Below are 26,258 nucleotides of genomic sequence, written 5' to 3' on the forward strand. Positions count from 1 at the left end.
TTATTCTTCTCTTAATTGTTTTGTGTGGAGAAAAATAGAAGTCGCTGCTTTAATGCATAAAAAACCCACAATGTGCATTCATAGCAGAGAGCAAAGTGTTGGGGCTATGAAAATTATGTAAATGATGAATTCCAGTGGAAGAACTTTCAAACCCTTAGGGTCTTCAAACAGCATTAATTCAAGAAATTAGATACAAAATTTAACTTTTTCATGCTAATAATGATTTCATAAGGAAAAACTCGTTAGTAAAGGTGACAAATATGAAGTTCTATTCAACATTTAAATTCAGGAATCTTAGTATGTGCCCCTGGGATATATTTACTCAGCCAATGACTCTGATGTTATTAAGTAATTTATTTGAGAAAGTCTCCATTCATGAGTTTACATAAGAACAATATCAGGTTTACAAAGGCTTGTGTTGTCAGTTTAGCAAATACCTAATTCACAATGACTTTTGCTTAAGATTTTCATTATGTTGTTCAATATTGTTTGATCATTTAATGTCAGCTTCATAAGATCATAATTTTCCCTATATGAAAAGAGGAAATTAAAAGGAGAAATAAATTAAAAAGTGTGAACTAAACTTAAATTTAAATCAGCTTTGCCACAAAAGAGAGGAGAACAGTGTCAGCACTTGTGATTATACTATGCTTGCATATAAACTATCCACACTCAGCAATTTAACATTTTGCTGTGGTATATTTCTATGCCAGCAATACCAAAAAGTATACTGGAACATCTGAAATGTTGCATTTTGGTTCAATTTTTCAAGACAGATCAGTCATGTGACAGTGTCAATTTCTGGCAGCATTAGTTAGGGAGTTCATTAATTAGGTAGGAAACCATCCTAAATCTCCCAATTTCTATGTCTATTCGTGCTGGCCTCCAGCCAGTGTTGAGGCAATGTGAAAATGTAACTAAAAATGACAATTCCTGCAAGTCAAGGAGCAGAGAGAAATAGCACAAGATCTGAAAATAAGGATGGTCAAAACAGTCAACAGCATATTTGCCTTCCTACAGGAAATGCTGGTTCATTGACACAGAACAATTTCCCAGGAAACGAACTGATTTTACTCAACTTTCCAATGAAATACAGGCAAGCCTTGAAATCCTCATTGTCACCTGGCTAGATAATTCACCATCATTCCTCAGAGTCCTGGTCCCCAGGCCCCATGACAGAGCAATGCTGGAGGAGCTTTGATACAATAAATGTTTGAAATCACCACTGGTTCCTGTTACAATCTGCCTCCATCACTTTTTCTCCTCCTCAGAATGGTTCTTGGTCTCCCATCACCGTGGTTCCTGCATTCAGGTGTCTTTCCATCCTTGTCTCTCCAACTTTTTCAGGCTAAAATGGCAACACGTCAGCCTTTGTGTTTCCATGTGTGAGATTCAAACTGTGCTCCAAGGCTTGTCTCTATCCCTTCATTGCACATCCTATGGCAGCTGAGTCTTAAAGCACAACCTGCCTATGTGCTAAATCTGCAGCAGCACCAAACCCTGGCCTACACCTGGCCAGAAAGAAAATAATATCTAAATAGAAGCCCACATTAAAGCAATACTAAATTTTGTCACATTTGACCAGAGTATGAAGTGCCTGGAGGATCTGATTGAGACCTGAGAGGACAAAAGTCTTTTTCTGACAACAGATCTCATGAGACATGAAAATACAAAGTACAAATAAAACATGTAGAATTTTGCAATGACTGTCTTGACTGTAACCCAGCTTTCCACTAACCTACATGGCTTTTTAACTTCTGTTCTTAATTGACTACATACATAATGAGAGGGAACAGGCAGGTCAAGTCAGATTTGGTCATATTTATTAACACGTCACTCAGTTGTAACTGCATCTGTGTGTTCTCTGGCAGAGTGGTTCTCCGACATTTTAAGGACTTCTGAAATGCAGAAAGGGGTCTAATCTATATAAAAATAATCTCCACTGGTAAATTGGATAATCACAGGATAGGAGTGGGTACTCTAAGGGAAATTACAAGGCCCAAAAGGTAATGATCTTGGAAAGGCCTTTCTTGCAAGGTAGGAACTCTCAAGAGGAAATCAAAGGTCCTTATTGGAAAACTGAGAATAGAGGAGATGAGAAATGATACAGAGTTAGGCAAGGATTCATAAGTAAAGTCAGATGTTGAAACTATGAAGTTATTTTACTGGATCAGTATTAAGGTGCAATTTGTGTGAGTAAGGGAGAAATGATTTCCATATACAGACGGGAGAGACAAGAGGGATTTGGCAGCATAATCTCTGAAAGAAAGTTAATAAGGAGAAATATCTGGAAGTAAGTTAAAAAATTCAGTATATGCAGTGCTTACAGATAGGTTAGCATTCACCAAGAAATATTACCATCCATGTCATTAGTGCTGAAAAATAAAAAGCAGGAAGCAGGAAACGCAGATGAAATGGGTTAATACTTTTGTAATAAGATCTATCCACACATTTAGGAGGATTGGTTTTATTTCTCCAGAAACACCACTGAAGATTTATTATCAAAGCATCAGGTAAAACTGAAATTTGCAGCACAAACAGAAGTATAAGGACTGGTTTCATACAAGTTATAAGAGGACAGGAGAACAGTTTATTCTGCATAAAGTGGGCACCTACAGGGATTGCAAGAAGAGGTAAAGACTCATTATTCCCTTCCCTTCTTCAAGGCTAAAGATTGATTGTTTATGGTACTGGTGGTTTTTTGGTACCTTCCTACTAATATCTCTAATAGTACACATTTAAAATGAAGTCTTTTTGATGGCTCTTAAACTTGAGTTGGATGCAATGCTAGTGAGGGAAGATGTTTTCTCATATTTATAAGTGATCTCATCCTTATGCTATTCCAACTGGCCAGTAAAGAGCTGCCCCTCAGACTCAAGGAGGTAGGATTGATTCAAGTGGAAAAAATTGAGGAACAAAGCCTGACACACCTCTCTTCACAACAAACCCAATAAAAAGTGCTATTTTAGCATAAGACCTGAAACAGAATCAGCCCCAGCAAGTAATGACTGCTCAGTCTGTAACTCATTTGGGAACACAAAGTAGAAGAAATAATATTTATCCATTGGATGAAATTACCAAGTATTTCCCAGATAAATTAATCCTAAATGTTGTTAGATCAGTTTCACTTAGTGGATCAATCAATTAATTGATCTGTCTGTATTTATGTCTATGTACATATATATATATACACACCCTCCTACAAAGCATGTTGGGGTTTCCAGTAAATATTTACAGCACATATTTACAGAAATGTGATGTAATCTGGGTGGTTAGAGCATTTTATTTAAGGAAACTAGCTATGATTTATGGCAACAAATAAATAAGACAAAATTTGTTTAACCTACCTCAGCATTAAGTATCTCGTGCATTAATTGTCTCCAAAGTCTGTTCCATTTGTTATCTAACAAGGTATGCTCTATTATTATTATTTTTATCCAGTTCATTGCTTCATTCTATCTGTTCTTTCAAAATTAGCTTGTCTAATCAGAAACTGCTTTGGCTGGTAGTTAATTTCACATAAAAAGGAGGAATTCTTGTTTACTGAGAAAGTAATTGGATTATAATTTTCAAAAGAAAGAAATATAGATTGTAATAAATTATTTCGTAAAAAATACATGGGAGCGTGAAAGCTAGCAAATGCAAGACAAATTAAAAGCTCTAATGGATGAAAAGGCTATAGATAGAACATGAAACTGGAAAGAATAATTCATCATTGTAACTTACCTACTCCTTGTTATTCTGTTGAAAATAGCTGAATATCTAAGGAAAGAAGAAAAAACCCATATTTACCAAATGATGGTCAGGCAAATATTTATATTAGCTGTGAGTTTTCTTCTCACTCTTCAGGTCTTGTAAACATAACTAAGCCTTTATTTCAGGAAGAAAAAGTAAAATTTAACCACGTTTGGGAGTCCACAATTCCATTTCAGCTCTTTATTAAATTCTGTTGATAAATTTGCTTGACCATAGGTAGACTATAGTAAAGTTGCATGCATGACTTTGTTGCATGCATCAGTATATATTTAAGAGAAAACAAGGGAATGCAGAAATTATATTGAAAACACTGATCAATAAACTGGGGCTGTTTATAGGGCTGGTCCATCATGTATATTTTATTGTTTATAAACATTTCAATTCATATCAAACTGTAGGACTTTTTTCTTTTTTTTTTCTTACTACCTAAAAATATTTTGTTGCTAACCCTGCTCTTTTCTGTCTGTGTGTTTTAATTTTTTTTTTTTTTTACCTAAAACAAGCAATCTAAAACAATGGGTATTAAAGAAGTTAGAATATATATTATACTATACTATACTATACTATACTATACTATACTATACTATACTATACTATACTATTATATGCAGTATAAAAATCAAGTGATTGTTACGAAATTCTGAAATAATTCTGGAAAACTTGGCTCTCACCTGTTCAGCTGATTAATACCTTGAGGTCTTTCTGCTTGTAGACCTAACAAAAAAAATTACAAAATTAAATTAAATACACTAAATTATGTGAACAAAATTTTTATAGATTTACATTTATTTAACCTGCTTTTATTTATCTGAAAATCATTCAGGCTTTCCTTTTTTTTTTTTTTTTTTTTTAATTCCATTTATGATACCAATTCAAGCTTTGATCTTAAATTACACTTTTGGGGCCTGAAGTAATAACAATTTTGGATTACAAGGATCCAGTTCTTATCTACATACCAAACAGGTTGTTTATAGTGCAGTTTGTTCAGTGAATATACTCAAATTTAGCACAGGGAGATTGATAAAGGTAATCAGCAAATACCATATTGGCTTAGAATAAAGATGAAAGCAAAATGCACCTGACTCAGTAAAGATAGGAGTTAAATGCCAGATTATCCACATAAGTGTGTCAGTAAGAGGAATTTCATGCATGACAGATGCTAGAATGGGTATTAAAATGGTCAGGACAAAAATCATTAAGTGCCCAATAAAGTACATTGGGCTAAAGCATATATAGGATGTCACAGGCAAATTCCCTCCAACTTCAAAAAGTTATTTGCATGCTCAAAGTCAGGCTTATATGTGAATGAGATAAAAACATTAGGCAGTTTATTAATACTCACTTGAGGTGTCTAGTCTACGTTTAGAAAGCAAAACCTTTTCATACTACCACCACCATGAAACTCAAAAGGTGTCATGAAATAACTGGACAGAATTTAATTTCTTTCAAAGAAAAATGTAGCTACAGAGGAAGATAGCCATAACCCAGATCCTACACAGGCCTTGCCCATCAAAGCTGCAAGGAAATAAAATTACTGATGGACTGAGGGGTAGGTACTCTTACTATTCTTATGGTGTCTGATGTAGAGCTTTGTTGAAGAAAATATTATAGAATCACAGAATGGTTTGGGTTGGAAAGGACTATTAAAATTCATCTGCTCCAACTCCTTTGCAATGAGCAGGGACACCTTCAACTGGACCAGGCTGCTCAGAGCCCAGTGCAATCTGGCCTTGAATGTTTCCAGGGATGGCATTATCCCACTTAAGAAATGAAGTTTTGATACCTGAGCCAATCAATGTCTTCTTAGGAAAACATAGGAATTGATATTGAATATTGGTATTGAATTTGGATATGAGCAACACAGAAAAATCACTGTTGTTCAGTCAATATGTAATATTTAAAGCAGAGAATTTCCATTCATTAATCTAAATAAAAAGTAGCCTTCGACCTGCTCTCCAGCTTCAGATCATGTGAGAAAGAAGTTTAAGAGTGATGCAAAGACTCTCAGGCTGCCCCAGTCATAAGCTTTAGGTTTCTGATTCAGGACAGGGAAAGCATAATCCTACTTGAATATGCAGTCCATGAAAATCCTCAGCTAAACATTGGTGATAGGAAGTCCCAAAATGCAAGCAAAGTAAACTGTGACAAGTGTCACAAATATTTGGAATTTTGCTGTTTGTATTAAAGTGGTCCAAGCTGAGCATTCTAAAAGCAAGGGTGAAACTACCAAGGATTTTATTCTTGAAAAGGTAATATTAACCTTAGAATTATTGGCATATGTTTTTAGACTGGTGGGTTTTTTTATATTTTTATGTTTGGGTATGTATTGTTGTGGCTTGAAAATATCCCAAAATTAAATATTCTGATGTAGTGCCTATGAGTTGTTTCATTTATTAATTAAGTGAGCTATGAACCAAAAGTCCTTTTCCTCTCTCACTGACTGTTCACTTCATGTGTATACATTTCTTTTCTTTCCCATTTGCCTCCTGTCTGTCTGCTGTGCCCTTCCAACTCCTGCAGGGTTCATCCCCTTCCTTGCCTGCCCACACAGAAACAGATTTTCAAAAGGGCTCTTCAATACCAACATAATGAAGGTTAAACCAAGATAAATAAAACCCCCACAAACCAACTGCGAAGTGATTCCTGTGGTGCAGTCCCAGTCTTTGACTGATTCACATCAGAAACCAGATGAGAGCGTAATTTACATATTTAAAAAATTTAAATTAGATCAATTTTGTTTTAAACCTGGATAATATGAGACTCTGAGGATTCCTTGAACAGCTCTACAACAAATTGATCTGTCTGCCCACTACACTCAAAAAATTGATTTTCTTTTCCTGAATGGAAACCTTTCTTTGAAAAGAATGAATTCAATTTGTGACACACTCTGTGAGTGTTCTGCATCTGATTCTGAGGTTTTAGAATCTTTTAAACCAATAATAAAACCATTTTAATTTGGCTTAACTTTGTAGGGCATGTGTACTTGTAATTTTCAAAGATTATGAGATAAGGAAGTGGTCCAGGACTCGGTTCCCTGAGTCATCTGACTTCTGGTTTGTCTGTTTTGGGCTTCTCAGTCTGTCTGATCAGAAAATTCCTGGGTTTGAATCTACCTCCATAGTTCAGACAAACAGAGTCAGACTTTTGCTGTGAACTGTCTGAGACCACCAGTCTGTGAAGAAAAATCATCATGTTATTATAAAACAGATACAGTCCAATAACAAATCTGGAGATTTAAACCTATAAAGCTTGGGGCTATAACCACTACCTCACCAGTGAGCTCTGTAATATCCCCATTCCCACATCTCCTTCCTCAACAATTTATTCTTGCTCCAGGTAAGCTTTAAGAAATTCTTCAGCAGCACTAAAAGCTTCATGCAGTTCAGGGACATGACAGGTTACCTAGTCTGGGCTACAGGTATTCCAGGTATGCTGGCACCACCTTAGTTATTTATTGGTGCCTGAAATCCCTTTCCTCTCAGGTAAGAGCTCCTTCACAACAACCTCATGCAGCACCAGTGACACAACAAGAGGACACGGCCTCAAGCTGCTCCAGGGGAGGTTCAGGTTGGACATCAGGAAGAATTTCTTCACTGAAGGGATGGCCAAGCACTGGAAAGGGTTACCCAGGGAAGTGGTGGATTCACTGTCTCCCTGGGAGTGTCCAAGAAATGACTCAACAGGGCACTCCATGCTGTGGTTGAGTTGACATGGTGTTTGTTCAAAGGTTGGGCTCGATGACCTCAGAGATCTTTTCCAGCATTTATTCTATGACTCTAAGATGCTCTGTAACATCAACATAGTGATGACAATTCCAACTGAGATAGTCTGGTTACTTTTGGCTATCAGAGTTCAATGAGAATCTTTGGTGCAATTTAACCACCCAATTACATAATTCTTAGAACTGCAGGGAAAAACAGGGTGGAAGGAACCTCTTGAAATCATATGGTCTAGTGCTCACTTGTTGCTCCCAGTAAATGGAGGTTCTTTGATAAACTTCCACAGAATTTGACTCTAAGCGCATTTGTCACCTCTTGTAAATGCAAATTAAAATGTGTCAGACTATCCCCATGGTGATTTAAGAGTATTTGCCTCGTTTTACAAGAGTGCAGTGTGCAGAAGGTCAGATTACATGGGTCAGCTGGCCAGAAGTGTGTCAGCCACGTGCAGTCCCTCGGGCACAGGCAGTCACATCAGTATGGCCACAGCCAGCACCCAGGGAGCCCAGGGATGAGCTCTCAGGCTGCACAAAAGACATTTCATACTGCTAATAATCCATAGCTAGAGGTGAAGGTTAAATGCTGAGCATTATCGTGATACAGTCTTTTATAATTCACTTAACTAATTGAATTTGGTTAATTAACAATTTACATACCTGGAGAGAAATATAAACTCTATTGTGCTGTTTGGCATTCTGCTTAAATTGGAAATTACCTATATATCCTCCAGTCCATATTAAATGGGATTTACTTTGGACATAATCGTTGTTAACAATTATATACGGATTTTTTTTTTTGAGAGCTCCATTTTCTAGACCAGCACTTCAGTAAATTTTTTTATCCTTACACACACCTGAAAATAAATGAAATCCAGAAAAGTTAGATTAAAGTATTTTTATTATTGATTTAAACTGTGCTTCTCTGTGCATAACGTAAATTGTCACCCAGATACAAAAGTGAGAGACAGAAACGTGCCAGCCTATTTCACATTCGAAGCAGACACACCAGAGTCACAAAACCAGATTGTTTTGCCCGTAACTGGAAGGCTGAAGAGCAAAATCTCATTAAGATTGGTATATGGAAGGAGGTTTACAAGCCATGCATATCCATGAACAGGTTAGTTTAAATGCCTGAGAAATAGATGGCTTTTCAAATATGAGGCTGACAGTCATGGGTTCAGAAATACAAACTAAGATGAACTAAAAACTTGATACTCAGAAATAAATCTGTCTGGGAAATGGTGTTATGGAGAAATGAATCTGCATTCCAGGAAGACTGCTTCTTAAAACCAGTTCTGATCTTCCCATGATTTGGTAACATGCCTTTATCCCTGGCATCCTGTGGATTTGGGTCTGATGCATGTGTTCTCACACAGCACCTCTGAAAATCTGATTTGCATGAAGTAATGCTTGCCTAAGGTATTTAAAAGATTTGTCAACAGGAGGAATATTACTGCTGAAGGAATATTCAAAAGGCTTAGGCTTTCATGCAGTGCACTCTGTAAAATCACACTTACATGCCCATGAAAGTAAAGCACATCTTTCCAGTGGTTATTTCCAATAACAGGAAGTTGGTGCCATTTTCTGATTTTGGTTATAATTGTCTGCTATATATATTGTTTGCCCCTCTTGCTTTCTAAACCTTCTCAATGCCAAGTAATTGCATACATGCAGAGGAGAGGATGGAAACAAAAATTATTCTTGTTTTTTGCTAGCAGCCATTAGGGTTTTCCTGAAACCTAGGAGGAAAAAAACCCCCCAAGACTAGTTTCTAACAGCCTTGGTTTTATAGTTTCGACTGGTATCTCATGGGTATTTACTTGATAATTTGTCTGAAAAATGAAGAATTGCCTCACTGAATGAATCTCTAAGCAGTTAATTGTTGGCCTGTATCCTCTGATAAGACCACAGTGGCCTTGACTGGATACTGAAAACAGCACAGATGTATGAATTCATTTATTTAATTATTAATTCAAGGTTAGAACATTAATACAAAAGTCAACACAAGCTATTGCTATGAAGATATTAAGCAATCAAAATACTCTGATTTTATACTGAATAAATTCCTTATAAACAGCACGACCAAATATAGAAGAACAAAAGACACAAAATCATTGCAAATTAAGTCCATTTTTCATTAACTGTTGACACATATGAACTCAGGTATGTTTGAACTTTGCAGTCATTGTAGTGCATTAAAAAAATAATAATGTAAAATTTTCCGTGACTTCAATAGAATCTTTGTTGTATTAGTAAGTGAACTCTCCAGTGGCCAAAATAATACCTGTAAATGCCCATGAATTTTAACCCAAAACGTGGCAGCCTGGCATGATTAAAAGCTTTAGATTCTCAAAGAGCAACGTGACTAAAGCAGGACTGTAGCCTTGAGTGGCACCTCACTGGTTTCATTTGCCAGTATTGTTATTTTCCAAGGTAATATTTGATTTACAAGAAAAATGCTTTTAAGTCCCACAGTAAGTCCTACAATGTATCCACAAGTATAAAACCCTCAAATTACCTTCATTTGTCAAATGCTAAAGCCCTACCTGAGACTATTCAGTGGCAAAGTTGGAATCTAATGATGTCAGCAGGAAGGAGGGAGGTTAGATTTATAGAGCCTTTAGAGGCGATGCCTCTTGTCTCTCCTGCCTTGTCCCCCTCCTGACTCCCTTTAATTCAGCACTTTGACCACAGTAATGCAGTTAAGCTTCAGTTTATGGCAGAGATGCCTCATAAGTCCAGTCTCCATGATTTCATTGAAAGCTCTCTCACGTTAGTAATTTGAATTGATTTTAAATTCTAAATTATTAGTGAAGATGTTGAAATACAGAGCTTTAATGTTAACCCAACTTTCTCCTTATGCTATTCTTTCCCTCCCAAACTGTCATGGTTTTTCCTTGCTTACACAATAGTTGCCTCTATTTTTCTTTTCCCTGGCTACAGCTAAGGTTCAAACACAGAAGGAAGGCTTTTTCAGATGGAAATAATAATGAATGCAACCTGGATTTGAAATAAATTAGACATGAATGTAAACAACACTTTATGGATAGGTAATTACCCCAAACTAATGTTTTCTATTTTTATTTAATTAATGTAATTCCAAGTTATCAACTATTATCAGTAAAAAAACCAAAAAACCTTAGGTGGTCATTCACAGACTGTGGACATGAGAGTATCCCAGCACAGGACTGGTTTAGTCAGGGTTGTCCAAGAGATATGGACTGCCAGGTGCAAAAATCTGATAGTTCTAAATAAGCTAAGTGTTGTTTTGGTGGCTAACTTCATTTTGCAAAGATCCTAGCTCAAGTGCAGTCAAGGTTTTGTCTACCATTTGTTTCAAGAGTCTGGATCAGATCCTTAAATCAGAGCCAAATGTGAATAAAAGCAGTAAATTCTTTGGCAATAAATCCTCAGTAATCTGCATTACTCAAAGACGGGACCTGCTGGAACATCTTCATAACACTCTTTTGCCTTCCTTCCCCTCATGTGCAGCATATTGCAGTAATCAATTAACATGATGGAATATTCCTTTGCTGAGACCTTCTTGTAACTCCCATATGGTCAGAATCTAATCTTAATAGTGCTGATATTTTTTTTTTTTTAAGAAGCTGAACTCATCCTGTGCATTAGTGATGATGGAAAAGTAAGATTTCAGAGTGATTTAGTGGTTTTCAACCTATTGGTGTTAGGATTGAATATTTTGGAGAAGTTAGGTACTAGGGCAGGCCTGGGCATTGTTTATCTGCATATAAACCACCATAGTGGGTAAGCAGAAATGGAGGCATCCAGTTCCATCTCTTCCATTTGAAAATGGCCTTGTTGTACCTCTTTAGAGCAAATATATAAGCAAAGTTGTTGATCTCTTGATCTTGTTTAAATAATTTACTTTTGCCCGTCTCAACTCACGCTTTGTTTTCCTTTGTAACTCAAAAAACTGATTCCACTGTAACAAAGTAGGAAATTCTAGCTTATAACCTGAGGAATGCCAGATAGACCTTAGTACATACAAAGAAAGGACAGTAGCTGATCTTGTGTCCCTTTCTGATTTTAAGGGTTCTCTAGAAGGGTTTAAAAGTGTTGCAGAAAGTCGTAACTGGAAAAGTGTCTGAGTGCATTCCCAATGATTATAAAGTTGAATCCCTAGAGGACCTCAGCTCTGCAACCAGTAGCATTAAAGCTCCCTGACCAAATTTTTCTGTAGGAGTTGTAGAAATTGAATTTAATATATTTAGTATAAAATAGTCTTGCAATAAAATTTATTACAAACAAATTCTGATTTTTTTGAGCTCAATATCAAATTGGTCTTCCACATTCTTTAGGTTTCTCCTATATCAAACAAGAAAATACAATATAATCCATACTGTTCTTTCTGAATAGATGTGGGGAGGTGGAGAAATTGCTTGGTCCATGTATATTCCAGCAGAGGGTGGCAGCACACTACCACACTCCCACAGAAAAGGAAAAGTTGTGCAGTAATATTTATGCCTTCTGTCTTCAAGGGAAGAATACATCCTGCAGATGAATATGTTTTGGGAGATGGGAATTGGACTGGGAAAGTAATCCCCAAATCACTTCAGTGACCTTGCTCAATCCACTCAATCTCTATCTCTCTTTCATCTGAAATATTTTTCTTCAGTAATTACCATCAGCTGATGACTACAAACCATTGTAAAACTCCCGAGTATAATCGTCTACGAGGATGAATATGGATATCTGATAATGGGAATCTCTCCTGATTAACTAATGATACCACAACTGTTAACTTCACCATTAACAGCAGAGCAGCCACCAAGTTAAGCAGGATAAACTCTAGAAGGAAAAAAGGGACACTCTATGGCAGGAAGGATTTCCATGGCACTGTGGACATGCTAATGGTCTCCTGTCTTTCCTCAGTTCAGTTTTGTTAATTTGTTAGCAGAATAGTCTTCAAAATTTGTAATGCCCTTGTCATCTCTTCAGCAGAATGTGGATTTCTCTATTACTGTCTTAGACTTCCCTTCAGTTTTTATTTTCTTACATCCTTTTTTAGTTTTTTAAATAGAAAGAAATTGGGAAATTGTTCATAGGCCAGCAAAAGAGGCAGGGTGTATTTTTTCCCTTTGGAAAAATCATCTGGTTGACAGAAAAAGTAGCAACTGGTGCAGCCTACTTTAAATTAGTGCAGTAAAAATACTTTAACACATTGTCAAACTTCAGACCTTGGTGACTCGAGTCTCTATAATTTTTGAAGGTGAAGAAATTTCAGTGCAAGAGGAAAGCAGTGCATAATAGGAAGGAATACTCCTTCATTATGCAAATGATGAAAAATTATTTGTATACAGAGCATGATTCTTTAATGTGCTTTTATTTCCCCTCAAGAATTCAAACCAAAGGATTATGCAGGTCAAGAAGAACTTGAAGAACAAAAGCCATTCATGATCAAGCTCTCAATATGGACTTACATTAGTAAAAACTTTTGAATAACATTTTTATAATAGTAATCTAAGTAGCTTATGTTAACTTCTCTAGTAACTAAAGCCAAGAATAATTTTCATGAATTCTTTCAGTAGACATTCATTATTTAAATATGTAAAATATGGAGGCAGTGTTCTGGAACTTCTTTTTATTAAGAGGAAAGAAGCTGGAAATGATGCCAGGAAATTTAGGTGAGGAATGACATGCCCCTTCTCAAAAATAAGAGATATTTTTTCAGAGAATTAAGGGAATGAAATATTTCCAGTCAAAATGGTTGTCAATGATAATTCCTTACTTTGATCTACCTTGGTAGATTTCAAAGTGTTTGAGACACTTAAGTGTAACCTTCTCACCTGTATTTTCCTCTAAAACTTCCTGTAGCATACCCAGCTATTCCTACAAGAAGTGACATGGTTTTCAGAGGGGTTTCTAACTAGCAATTAACAAGCATAAAGTGATGAAATATGAAAAAAAAAAAACCCTAACAAAAATAACTAGCCAGGGTGATCAGAAGCTCAAAAACATTGCCTGGTTATCATTAAGATTACTTTATGGATCAGTTTAGGGGTCTTTGAGGGAGGGGGAAGAGGGTGTGCAGTGCTGGAGTCCTGAATGGCTCCTCTACACTATCGAATTTTTCCTGGTTAATAGAAAACCTTGTAGCAAAAATTTATTGAAGAATACACTGGATTATGGGAGAAAAAGAAATTTTTTTGAACATTCATTTTAATGAAAAAAATAACTGGGAAAAAGTGAGAGTTTCTTGAGAAGAACCAGCTTGTCTCAGAGCAGAATAGATTAAAAATCTCTTCCACTCATATAACTCTGAAAATCCATGATTGAAAACTCTAGCCTTGAGAAGTTACAATACATCATGAGAAAAAGGTGACTCAACGTGCAATGTTTCAATTATAGGGTTTTCAAGAGTACACAGGTGGTGTAATAAATAAGGTCATGGCCTTTCCATCAGCAGTATCCCTGCTATTCTGCAGTTGCTATGAATGAGAAACAATAATATTTATGATTGTTAAAATTCCAAAGTTCAGAGGAGATCAATCTAATATTCTGAAAGGTAAATAGATAAAGATTTGTTATGTAATGAGTGTTTATGGTATTTATATGATCTGGTGGTCGTCCAGACCATGGGAATGATCAATACATGGAATACTGGGTAGCAATGACTTTTAAAATATCCTCCTCCCATGCAATTGCATTATTATTTAAAAAAATTTTCCTATTCTTGACCTTCTTGTGATAGATCAACAAACTGAATAGGTTCCCAGTATGGCCACCCAGCAAACCTGCTAGGTTATGCCCTGACCTGGGAGTTTGTGGAGTTGTTTCTATTCCCAGCCTTGTCATCATCTTTACTTGTTAGGCTATTTCCCTCAGCTTTCCACATCTGTATTCCACCTCCAGAGCTTTTATTCCCCACTTTGCTTTATCTGTTTAGACTAGAGCTCCTAGAGAGTCTTGTCTTTTGCTGCTGTTGTGGCTTTGGCCTGAGCCAAAACTAATATTCAGAGCCTTGAAAGCAAATTTCCATTAGGAATCAAAAATGATTGTAAGTTCAAGTGATTCTTTGATTTCTTCAGCTCATGTGCATCCATTACTAATGACATGCTGACCAACACAGTGTAGTAATAAATGTGAAATGTGTTACTGATGAGACAGAGCATTTTTTGGCACAAAATATATTCAAGAGTGGACTGTGCTCCAATGGAATAGGAATGTGACTTTTAAGGGCCCTACAATTGAAGAATCACCTAGAGAAAACACCTGCTTGACTAGAAAGGTAGGAATAGACTAAGAAAGGAAGTGCTAGAGCATCTCCATTTTCCATTCCTATCTCAGATTTATTTCCTAGGCACTGAGCAAATTCCAAAAGGAGAATCACCCATAGTAGGGGAGTAGCAAAACTGGCATTGAAGAGGCACAAGTTCACTTTAGGCATAAACAGCCTAACAAAGAGTTCTGCACTGGTGGTTCAATCAAAGAGTCTGCAGGTCCCTTGTCCAAGGGAATCCAGGCAGGAGGGGCTCAGTGTCCACGGTTATCCATCCACTATGGTGATTTATTTTATCTTCCTTTTCTGGTATCTTCTGCCTCTGTTAACTCTGATGTTAAACTGGCAAATTCTTTGAAGTACCACCCTCTAGAAGCAAACTTCTGGAATGTGACTGCTCGTGTTCTGTAGTGGACATTACACGTAGATAAACTACTCCCAGAGGGTTTGCAGTAGGACATGCAACAACTTCAAGGAAAACCCACGTTATTTCAATTCTTTAATTTTCAAAACGGCAAATACAAGACAGGTAGGATTTTCAACATGTCCATACCTAATCAATTTGGCACATTATTCTGAGGATATTTTCAATGTATTCAGACACATTAATCACTCAGGTTACTCATTGAATACACATACCTGATCTAGATTATTACTGAAGGAGCCTTATCTTTTTCATTTCCTAATCTTGTGCCATAAAATTCCTAACCTTAATGTTGTATTAATGCAATTATTTTTTGCATTTTAAAATGTTATCCTAATTTAAAATGCAGTTAAAGAAGTCTGGGATTTACACAGTAAGCTAATAATATTGACAGATCCAGTGTCTTTTTACCTCTAAGGCTCTTCTCTACTGAGTTAGCAAATGAGAGGGTGCTTTTAATCACCTATTTGAAACTAGGAGAGTATCCTGAGAGTTAATTGCTATTATATCATCATTCAGGACGAAGGAAAAACAACATTATTTTGTAATCATTGATCTTCTATATCATTAAATCCAAAATATTCTTAATTAGGCAGAGAACTAGACATGATTAATTCAACTATGTGGCAGTATCAGATTTTGCAGCTACTCTTCCTCTGCCTTGCCTGCTGCAGAAAGGGAACAAGCTCTTTTGTTCAATGAAAAATGCCCATCAAAACTCAGAGAAAGACAATAGAGATGGTGTTGTCCAAATTTATCTACCTGTCATTAAGATTTTTGAAAAGATCCAAAAATGTTGAATTCCCTTTGACATATTCTAAATCATTACTGATTTGTTGACACTCACACAGTTGCTTTGGTGGCAATAGAGGAAAATTTTCAAAGTGGTTGTCAGACAAGAGGAAGATGTATTTGTGAGTGGAAAAGACAAAAGGGAAAATAGATTTACAGAATATACAGAAAGTTGCTTTCATTTATTGTTTTCCCCTTCATGTGTTTTTTTAACTAAGAAATGCTACATGCTCTAAAGAAATGTATGAGACAAATACAAGCAAACTGCTCATAAAATTCCATTTTTTTCTATTTCTGTTCCAGGAACACCTTCCTCATCACAGGAGTGTTAATTTCACCTGGTTGACAGCTGTGGAAATAACCTGTGTATTTAAGCAGTGAAAACAGAACATTCACACAATGAAATCTATTTTCTATTTGAATCTAAAATCTAAGTGCTGTCCCTTTAAAGGAGACCTTGCTATCTTGATAAAGAAAACTAATGACGTGGCCTTTCTGGGGCTAGTCACATAATAGCCATGGTGACAAGGACCTCTATCACAGAATAAAGCAGAAGATAAATGAGATTTTTCTAATATCCATTTCACCCATTGTTCACAAGTGTCATGCGATACAGCTTCTATTTATCATGAGACAGTAGATACTGGGCACTACTTTGTAAAGAAACCTAAATTGCAACATTGTGTTATTAAAAGCCTGTAAATACTTTTTAATCCTTCCTGTTCACTCTGTAGCTGTGCCAAAGCAAGTAGGTTTTGTTTTATTATTACTATGTGTTATTTATTCAAAGGACCTAAAGGACATTACTTATATTTATACTGGATGTCCACACAGCTTTTAGCAATAAAATGAGAATACATGTTTCAGGCAGCTCACCTGAAAACTAGTCCCAACTGCTCCAAGAAGAAAAGAGTATTTCACCTACACTTCCTTCTCGCAGCTCTCTAGATCTCTTTACAGAATCACAGAATCCCATAATCTGTCAGGTCAGAAGGGACCACAGGGCTCATCTGGTCCAACCTCCTTTCTCATGCAAGCTTATCCCACAGCACACAGCACAGGGCTGTGTCCAGACACTTCTGGAATATCTCCAGTGAGGGAGACTCCACAGCCTCCCTGGACAATCTGTTCCTGTGCTTGGCCACTGCCCGGGACAGAAAATCTTCCTCACGTTCATGTGGAACTTCCTGGGCATCAATTTCTTCCTGGGCAAAGTTTCTGCTTTTTGCATCTTGTCCAATTGCTCAGAACCACTGAGCAGAGCCTGGATCCATCCTCTGTCACCTCACTGCAGATTAGATAGACACGGATGAGGTCCCCTCTCAGCTGCCTCTTCTTAACCTTGAGCAGTCCTGGCTCCCTCAGCCTTTCCTTATCAAAGAGAAGCTCCAGTCCCTTCATCACCTTTGCCGCCCTCCACTGGACCCGTTCCAGGAGCTCCACGTCTCTCTTGTCGTGAGAAGCCCAGAACTGGACAGAGCACTCCAGGTGTGGCCTCACCAGGGCTGGGTAGAGGGGAAGGGTCACCTGCCTCAGCCTGCTGGCAGTGCTCTTCCTAGTGTACCTCAGGATTCCATTGGCCTTCTTGGCCACAAGGGCTCCTCAGCAGCTTGTTGCCACCAGGACCCCCAGGTCAGCCCCCAGCCTGTACTGGAGCCCACCTGGAGTTCCTCATCGAGATCCACTTATCTCTATATTTACCTGACCTCCAGGACCTAAGCCTTCAAAGATAATGTAACTTTCCATGCAAATCGAGCATATGGTGATATTCAGTCTGTTGGAATTCACACACATCAACAGCCTGAAACAGTGAGTCAGAAATCTGAGTCCCCAGTCTTAGCCTAATCTATGAGAGGAGCTATACTGATACTTCAGTATCAATAATATTATTCAGACATTGATTATTCTGGCTTGGCCCACTACATTTCAAAGGGAGAACAACACTGGGGAGTGAAATATGGAGGAAAAGAAGTTTGGCATCAAAGATGTAGGGAGAAAGAGGTGGTGAGGTGAAAGAGCAGCCAAGAGGAAAGGTGTGTAATGTGCTTATAACAGCAGTTCAATGTACAATTACTACACGGTGCCAGATTTGTCCCTTGGTCAGAGTGACAATGAAAGGATGCTTCTGTGCAGAGCAGGGATAATTTATACCCCAGTCTATTGACCCAGTTTCAAAATGTGATCTTCCCTCTCATCTGAAAGGCCATGCTTTGTCCCTGGGGCTTTTCTAAACCCCTGGCACATTGCAGCAGGAACTGTATTTCTTTCTTGTGCACTTTCCATTAAAATAAATGGTTGGGAAAGCTGTGTAAGATTTTGATTGCTGTTTCAAAGCATGAAAGGGTCTGTATAATTTACAACTTGTGCAGCTTTACTCTTCTGTGGTCACCTCTGGGGTGTCAGGCAGGCCAGCAAACTATCAGCAAACAGTTTTCTGCATAACTTGAGAGGAAGGAAAAAATTCTAGTCATGGATATTGGCACAAATCCACTCTCATGAAAACTCCCACTAAATCTTTAATGTCCAGGGAGAACACCTGACAAAGCCAATGCTTAAAACACTGACTTGCAGATTGGATCCTCAATTTAGCTACAAATTTCCATTGTGACCAAAGGAATTGTGCTTGATTTGTGTGTTCTGCTTCTCTAGACAGAGGATAAAGCTTTCTGCTTCCTGTTTGAAGTAGCAAACTCTTGGCAGTTAGGGGTGGAAAATATTTTGCCCAAATAAAACATCTATAAAGATAATAGCAATAGCTGTCTCTCAGGCAATGCTTTTCATCTGCAGATATTAATGCAGTCTGCAAAGTATCATTATCTTAATTTATAAAAGCAGAAACTGAGGCATAGGAAGGGAAAATTACATGTCCAAGGTCATGACCGGAGCATCAGTCTGATCTCCCAAGTCCCTCATTTCTGTGCTTTACTGTGTCCCACGATGATGCCTTTCTGGGACACATGGAGTAATAGTGATGATAATGAGCACACAGATATCTCCTTTGAAAGGTCTCATCATATATCTGCCTGCATGCAACTTAATTTATACGCCTTGGAAGGATGAAGGCTGAGTCAATATAGCATTAATGCAATACCCTGATGGCTGTTAGCTTCAAAGACATCTTTTTCATGAGAAACAAGGCTTTGAAAGGAGAGCAGTCATGATACACATAAGTGCCACCTTTTAAATTATGATCAAAGTTGAAAAGTGGTGTAAAGTTGTCAAGAGACCTATATATTGGTTTATAGACTGTATTTACTAGATCCATTGTTTCATGCTTGGTGTTTCTAGCCTGCACACTCTTGTGATAGGATAGGAGAAGAGGAATTATCTGTTTTTACTCTTGGGACATGAAATGGAACCAAGGACAGTGATGCAGTTCAGATACTATAATGAACAAAAGAGACTTAAATAAGTTCCTGGTACTGACCTAGACTTACAGAGGGTCACCAGTCAGTGGTGTGAGATTCCTGACTACCTTTTGGATCTGGGCCATAATACTGTAAGCCTGGGGTGCCTTGTTCTGTCCATTGCATCAGCTTCTGTCTCTAATAGCCTTTCATACCTTTAAAACTTCCCATATCCCCTTAGAATTCTTGGGTTTAGGTAAAATAAACCTGAAAAAATTTATACATTGCCACCATTACTCTTTGGGATCTTTCTAGGAGAAATAAAACCAGCCAAAGAACTGCAATTGAGATTTTTTTAGGTATTATATTGTCCTTCCGAGTGGTTTCTGTCCTTCTGGGAGCTGTGTCATCTGGGGTTTCAGTGGACAACCTTTACTCCTTTGCTAAGGTTTTAATGGAGACTCCAAATCCAATCTAAACCAGAGCAGAACTCCCTGAAAACTCCGCTTGTTATCTCCCTCTAATTTGATAACAAGTCGCTGTTGATGAATAACTAAATGATTTTACCTCTTCTCTCTCCTATTGTGAGAACATCGCATACAGCAATGTCAAAAACAGTAGAAAATGTAAAAAAATCTGCTTTCAACTTGTTCCCCTTTGTCCCCAAACCTTCCCATCCCTGTGGGTGGCATCTAGATTGTTTTGACACAATTTCTGCGTGGTGAATTTATGCTAACATTTGTAAGTACCTAGATGAGTGTGTTTTCACTAAATAGTTCCTAGAGAATAACGAAGTGAGAGATATTGTAGGTGTTGTTTTCAGCAGCTGAGCCTTGGAGCTCCTTAAGACTGTTCAGAAGGAGGAACAAATAGGAAGGTTGAGGTCAGAGCACTGCAGAATGACAGGGAAAAGCAGATTTGCCACTTGGCCTATCATAAGCTGTTAGGAGCTGTTTAGCTTTTTTGAGGATCATTATTTAAAAGAGAGTGACCAACAGAAGGTGCTACAAGAAAAACTTTGATTACTAATGATGGAGTAAGTGTGAAAAGCTACATCTGGGGGATGCATCAATTAGAGGGACATTCACTAATGATAATATCTGAATCACAGTCCCACAGCAGCAAGAACCATCCCATGTGCAGTGTATGATACTTTGAACTTGCCCCAATAACAAATATATCATATAAATATTTTTTTTCTCTACATTCTACTGCAAAATATTCTACTGCATATACCTGTAAGTCTGAGGGAGTATGAACACAAGACATACAGAAAAAGTTAGTAGTATTACTGCATGCTGGAAAGCTCTCAGATACGGAGTTAGATGTGGTGTAACAGATGAATGGAACTGGAGTTTTCCAAGAAAAACTTCCCTGGGAAAAATATCACAACTAAACTTTTCTGAAACTTTGTCTAATATAGTTTGGAAGGCCTTGCCATAGTCAAAAATACAACACCATGAACTGAAAATTGCATTAGAACTTAAAAGGAAATCAAGATGTTTAGGTATTATATTTTGCTACCCAATGAGACTTTCATAACTTTCATGCCAATCACCAAGAGACAATACAAAGAAAGTAATATTTGCTTCTAGACAATACATATTTTAGTGGTTTATGACTAATTATAAACCTAGAAAGGTGCTGAATGTGACACTGTTGAAGCTTATTCATCACAACAATGTCAGAGAAAGCAATTTCTGGAAATGTAGTGTGTTATTTGGTTTGTCTTGAGTTAAAAAATGCAATAGAAGAGTATTTCAGACCCCCTTCAGTTTGCACAGATTTCTGCTGAACACAGAAGAAATATCATTATGATTTTCATGTGCAATACTGCCTGAAGAAGTTTCTTGGCAGGGAAAATGATCTCTAAGCTACTGCTTTGGGGCTGTAATGGCATCCAAATGATCCATTTTAAAGCTACTTCTTGCATTGTCTACTACACAGTAGGAGAACATTGTGCAGTTTCCTCTGTGGTCACAAGGTAGACAGGAGTTATTGGTCTTCCAGAGTGCACTATTGGTATTATAAAACATTGTACATTGATATTTCAGGGAAAAGAAACTAGAAGGCTGCCTGGAGAATATTTACTGTTATCTGCACGTGATACTTGTCTCTGTAGGTGACTTACTGGGATCTGGACCCAGGATGATGAGAGCTGAGAACACAACGTGCCCTGCCAGGAGGTGTCGAGGCACAGCTCTGTGTGTGCTGCAGCCACAGAATCACAGCAGGGCTGGGGTTGGAAGGGACCTCAAAGAACATCTGGATCCAGCTTCCCTGCTGTGGACACTCCTGTGTCTCCACAGGGCATAGTGCAGGGCTGATCTACACACACACGGTAAATTAAAGAAATATGCACAGCAAGGGGGAAGAAATTAAACCAGAATTCAGATGGAATTTTTGTTTGAGATCATCACAGGTAAATTGAAAGACACATTGCGAGTTGCTTATTACAGTGCAATAAGAAAGAGCTCTTTCTGCACAGGGGTTGAGCCTGAGAGCCTTTTCAGAACTGACAAGAGAAAATAATGTTGTGTTAAAGAGGTAAACAAGCAACTCTGCTAACTCTCATGGTTTTATATCAGGTCTTGCAATATTTGATTTTTTTTTTCCACTAGCTTAATGACTCCAGTGACTTGAAAAGAATATCTGTTTTCATTTCTTTATGGTTGTGGGAAAAATCTTTTCTCACCTCAAGAAACCTTAAAACTGTAATATCTCAAGAACTGGGAAGGGAGCAAAAAGCCTGCAGACAAAAAGACTATTAAAAGAACTTTTTGGAGTGAACTCATGATTTTTTATTGCTTGGAGTCAGCAACATGGGGAGGTATTGTGTGCTTTTTCAGTGCTAAGGAACAATTTCTCTCTGTACCGACCTGCGTATTTTTTTAAGCTGCTGTGTTTGAAGCTGCTAATAAAACATTATCCTCGGAAAACAAGTTCACATGTTTTAAAACTCCGCTGCAATTAGTCTTGGGGTTCAGCTTACCTGAAAAATTCCTCTCATTTTGTTTTGAAGGAGTTGGGTGTAAAGCACAGTGCCAGAGCCTGGGCTGGCAGAGCAGTGGCCGAGATGGAACTGGTGTCTGTGACACCAAAGGGTCTGGAGCTCCCAGAGCAGCAGAGCCAGTGAGCCACTGTGGTCACAGGGGGAACCCAGCAACCTGGAATCTGCTATGCATGGCTACACGGATGTTGTGAGGATTTAATTAACACTTGGAAAGTGTTCTGAGGTCCTCAGATGACAAGGTTTACAGAACTCCAAATGACTGTTATTATATCCCCTCTGTGTTTGTGGTGGCAGATAGCCAGCAAGAAGAAACGTTCAACCAAAACCAGGCATTTTTCCCAAAACTTTTGTTATTCTAGGCTACTGTTGGAAAAAAAGGTGGATCTGTATCCAATTTAGTGAGTGTAAATTACAAGTGGCTTTGTTGGGATGCCTCTGTACTTTTGAGCATGATACATGTAGCCAACAGCAAGCTGTCTTGCTGCCTGAGTATATACCTATTACACAGCTAAATCAGAAAACTGGGCTAAAACTCTAATATTTGAATAAAATTCATCTATCTGTGACATTCTTTGATAGAGAATACCACAAACAAATAATTTCTTCCATCTGCAACTTGGCTATTTTTGAAAACAGTGTTCATTTTGTCAGACCCCAGCATGTATGCTGAAAAGAAAACCCAAACAAAATAAAAACCTCTCAAAGCAATGCATGTCACAGTCGATTCTTCCCTAGGAGAAGATGAACAGTAAATAGCAGATCTTAATCAGGGGCCTTAAGGTTTGATATGAAACTACCCAGATATTGTGATGATAATATTAGAGCATATCTATAAGAGATTCTTCTAGTCCAGCTGCATCTCTATGTATATAATCCATGTGGATCTCTTGCAACTCAGGGTGCTCTGTGATTCTTTGAGTCTGTTGTATCTGCACAAAGAATGGACACAAAGACTCTTTAGCAAAAGAGTCAGCAATAAAGCTATCTTCATGCACTTAGGCCTTCTTTTGGAGTGGCACAACTGCATTCACTAACCAGTGAGTTCCATAGGTAGCAGCTATTTTCAGTCCTGTCTTTTTGCAGAGTCTTAGAAGAACTCAGTTAAAGCATAAATATTCACGTATGTGGAGAGCATTAAATCCTCCTTTCCAGCAAACTTCCTCTCACAATTTATCCAGCTTAAGTGATATTGATGTGACTCATATGTTTCTATTGTGTTTTTATGCTAAAAACATTTCTACAGTGTAAATACATACAATTATATTTCAGATGACTGATTCATTGCTTTTTCCAAATTGATCTATACCACCATGCAAGGCTATTAACATAACCAAACTCTGGATCTGATTTTATTGCAGAACTCAAAGCTGCTTAAAAAAAGTAGATACAGAAATGTTAATATATTCAGCAGAAGGTATTTTAAATAAATATCTGTCAGATAGTTAAATCTGGTGTCTCCCTAGTGTTAATTATGGAGCAATCAGTAGAGGACAGGGAAAAGAATATTTATTGCAGGTTGAAAAGCCAGTTATTGGGTCTGTATCACAGCAAACCATGTGGTCTTACCTTTAGAAACTGTCTGATGATGGATTGAGTTCTTTATAAATATTTTTCAACCCATATTTGAATTAAGGATAGTGATAACACTCAGCAATTCAAAAGCAATTAAAGGCCATGGACAGATGAAATACTCATCTAGAGCAAAGAATACAACCATTTGCCTGGCTTCAAAGAGAAAAATAAAATCTTTCACTGCCAATGAGAACCCAATAATCTGAAAAGTATACTTTCATACAGCCCAAACAAACTAGGCATTTCAACAGCTACTTCCCATTCCAAAGACATGTATGGATCTCGGCTTGACACTTTCCAGGATCTAAAGTTCCAAAGGTGTTGGTTAGAACTGAAATTTTCATCTGTGCCTAGGAAATTTTGGAGCAAATATATCTGACTTATCTCAATTTAGACCTATGGCTCACATCTGCATGATCAGAACCAGATGTTAGAAATTAGCAAAATTAACAAAATTAGCAAAGTGGCAAAGTTGTGATTCTTGTGTGGGGTTTGTGATGTACAAAACCGATAAAACTTTTCACCTGCTCAAACAGAACTAAGTTTTTACTTATCAAAAGGAAGTTGTGTGCAAAGAAAGGTTTAGCATTTACTGTCCCCAAAAGTCCTGTCTGCTGCCTACTTCTCCTTTTGTAAGCTTGTTACCAATGGTCCTGAACTCAGTAGGAAATCTGTGGATCAAATCAGGTGAGACACAAAAAAAAAATAAACATTTCTGGCAGAAATTGTGGGAAAAATGTACCGATATAGGATTTCATTTTTGGCGTCTCTGTGATTTGCAAGAAACCAAATATTAAAAATGAAGTTAATATAATTGCTGTCTTCCTAGTGTAGTCCTGGCTACTGTGGAAAGCCAAGTGCCACGTTCCTGCATGGTTGGAAAATCCACTGATAGTAATAGGAAATGAAGCGCTGTCTTTGCATCCCAGTCTCACCAGAATGAAAGATGTGGCTACAGTGACAAATGCAGTCTCCCCCTCCTGCACATACATGTTTTTAAGACCAAAGGCATGCAGTGAAAAAGACCTCTTTTTGCTTTCCCATTTCCATTACAGAAAAGTGTTATTCTTGAGAATTCTGCAGCATAAAAGTCACAAAATCTAAAAGTACTGTATCCAAAACCATGAATATAATGCATAGTGATTTCACAGTACATCCACACTCCAAAATGCAGTCTACTGATGCTGACAAAAAATACTGCACATATAGAAATGGACTAGACTGTAGGGTGCCTGATAGCAGCAACATTTGATGATTTTGGTTCTTCTGAGCACAACTTATCCCAGCTGATACATTGGTAAGAGCTTTTTACATTGATAATGGCAGTGTGTCTGTATTTCCTGCATAATTCCCTCTTCTCCAAGGTAGAGGTCACATTAAAATAGACATACAGATTACTATCCAGGCTTACTGTTCTTTCCATGTGATTTTTCTCCATCATATAAATCACAAACCCTGTTCTCCCATCACGAGCCAGTACTGGAGTTGGTTGCTGATGGACTTCTTTAGAGCTCAAGGGCTAGCAAAGCTCATTGTTTTAAAGACTCATTTTAATCTGATTTTCCAGGTGTCCATTAGACAACTGGCAAAAACATGCTCCTATGAAAAGTTTAATTCTCTCTCTTGGGTAGAAAAGCAACTGCTAAGAAGATGCTTAGCCACTTACATTTTAAAGGATATCTCATTTGATGTATAATTCTTCTGTGGTTAGTGGAGTCTTTGTTATTCTTTTTGTCCCATTGAAGACTTTTAGGAAAATCAGTTTTACATGAGCATATCTTTCATATTGCTTGAAATTAATGGAATTATGGATTTTAAAACCACAGGAGACCATTATGATCAACTAGTTCAAGCTCTGCCTAGTCTGAGTTCCTGCTCAGCACAGGCCACACTTCATCCAGGGATTTCTGTCTGAAGCCCAGCTCTGTGTTGTTAAAATTACCTGTATGTTTCATAAGCACATCTGATCTTACAATAACACTTAGTAATTTGCCCCAGTAACATATCTCATTATACAGTTAAAAAAATAAATGAGTTCCCCTTTATTCCTAGTTTGAACTTTTTTATTTCAGTATGCAATTACTAGACCTTTTCCTGCCTCTGTCTGCTAGATTAAAGGCCCCTTCAAACTCAGCATAAGTACTTGTACAAATAGAGAGTGTGATTTAAGTTACTCGGAAATCTGTTCATTTGAGCACCTAAACAGAAAATTCCTTTGCTGCCAGTATTTAACTGGTTTCTTTAGTGCTGTGAGGTTTATTTCTGAGGTTTTTGCAGAGAAAATACTATGTTAGGGGACACAACATTGTTAATTTATTGATTTTTTTTTTTAAGGATAGTCAGATTGGTCAGACAGCTTTCAGCAGAAGTGTCACAGTCACAGACAACCAAAAAAG

General features: G+C 37.5%; 1 protein-coding gene across 2 annotated transcripts in view; it reads right to left on the bottom strand.

The window, feature by feature from the left end:
• The window catches only part of CELF2 (CUGBP Elav-like family member 2), a 535,828-nt gene that overhangs the window by 437,555 nt on the left and 72,015 nt on the right, over window positions 1–26,258 (bottom strand). For both annotated transcript variants that reach the window (XM_088165951.1, XM_088165948.1), the window contains exons 2-3: window positions 4,428–4,470; window positions 3,727–3,762 (exon numbers count right to left, since the gene is read on the bottom strand). The gene's annotated coding sequence lies outside the window, so the exon portion shown is untranslated. The remainder of the gene's footprint in view (window positions 1–3,726; window positions 3,763–4,427; window positions 4,471–26,258) is intronic.

This window comes from Sturnus vulgaris, chromosome 5 (assembly GCF_052056855.1).
Source record: "Sturnus vulgaris isolate bStuVul1 chromosome 5, bStuVul1.hap1, whole genome shotgun sequence".
NCBI classification, from domain to species: domain Eukaryota; kingdom Metazoa; phylum Chordata; class Aves; order Passeriformes; family Sturnidae; genus Sturnus; species Sturnus vulgaris.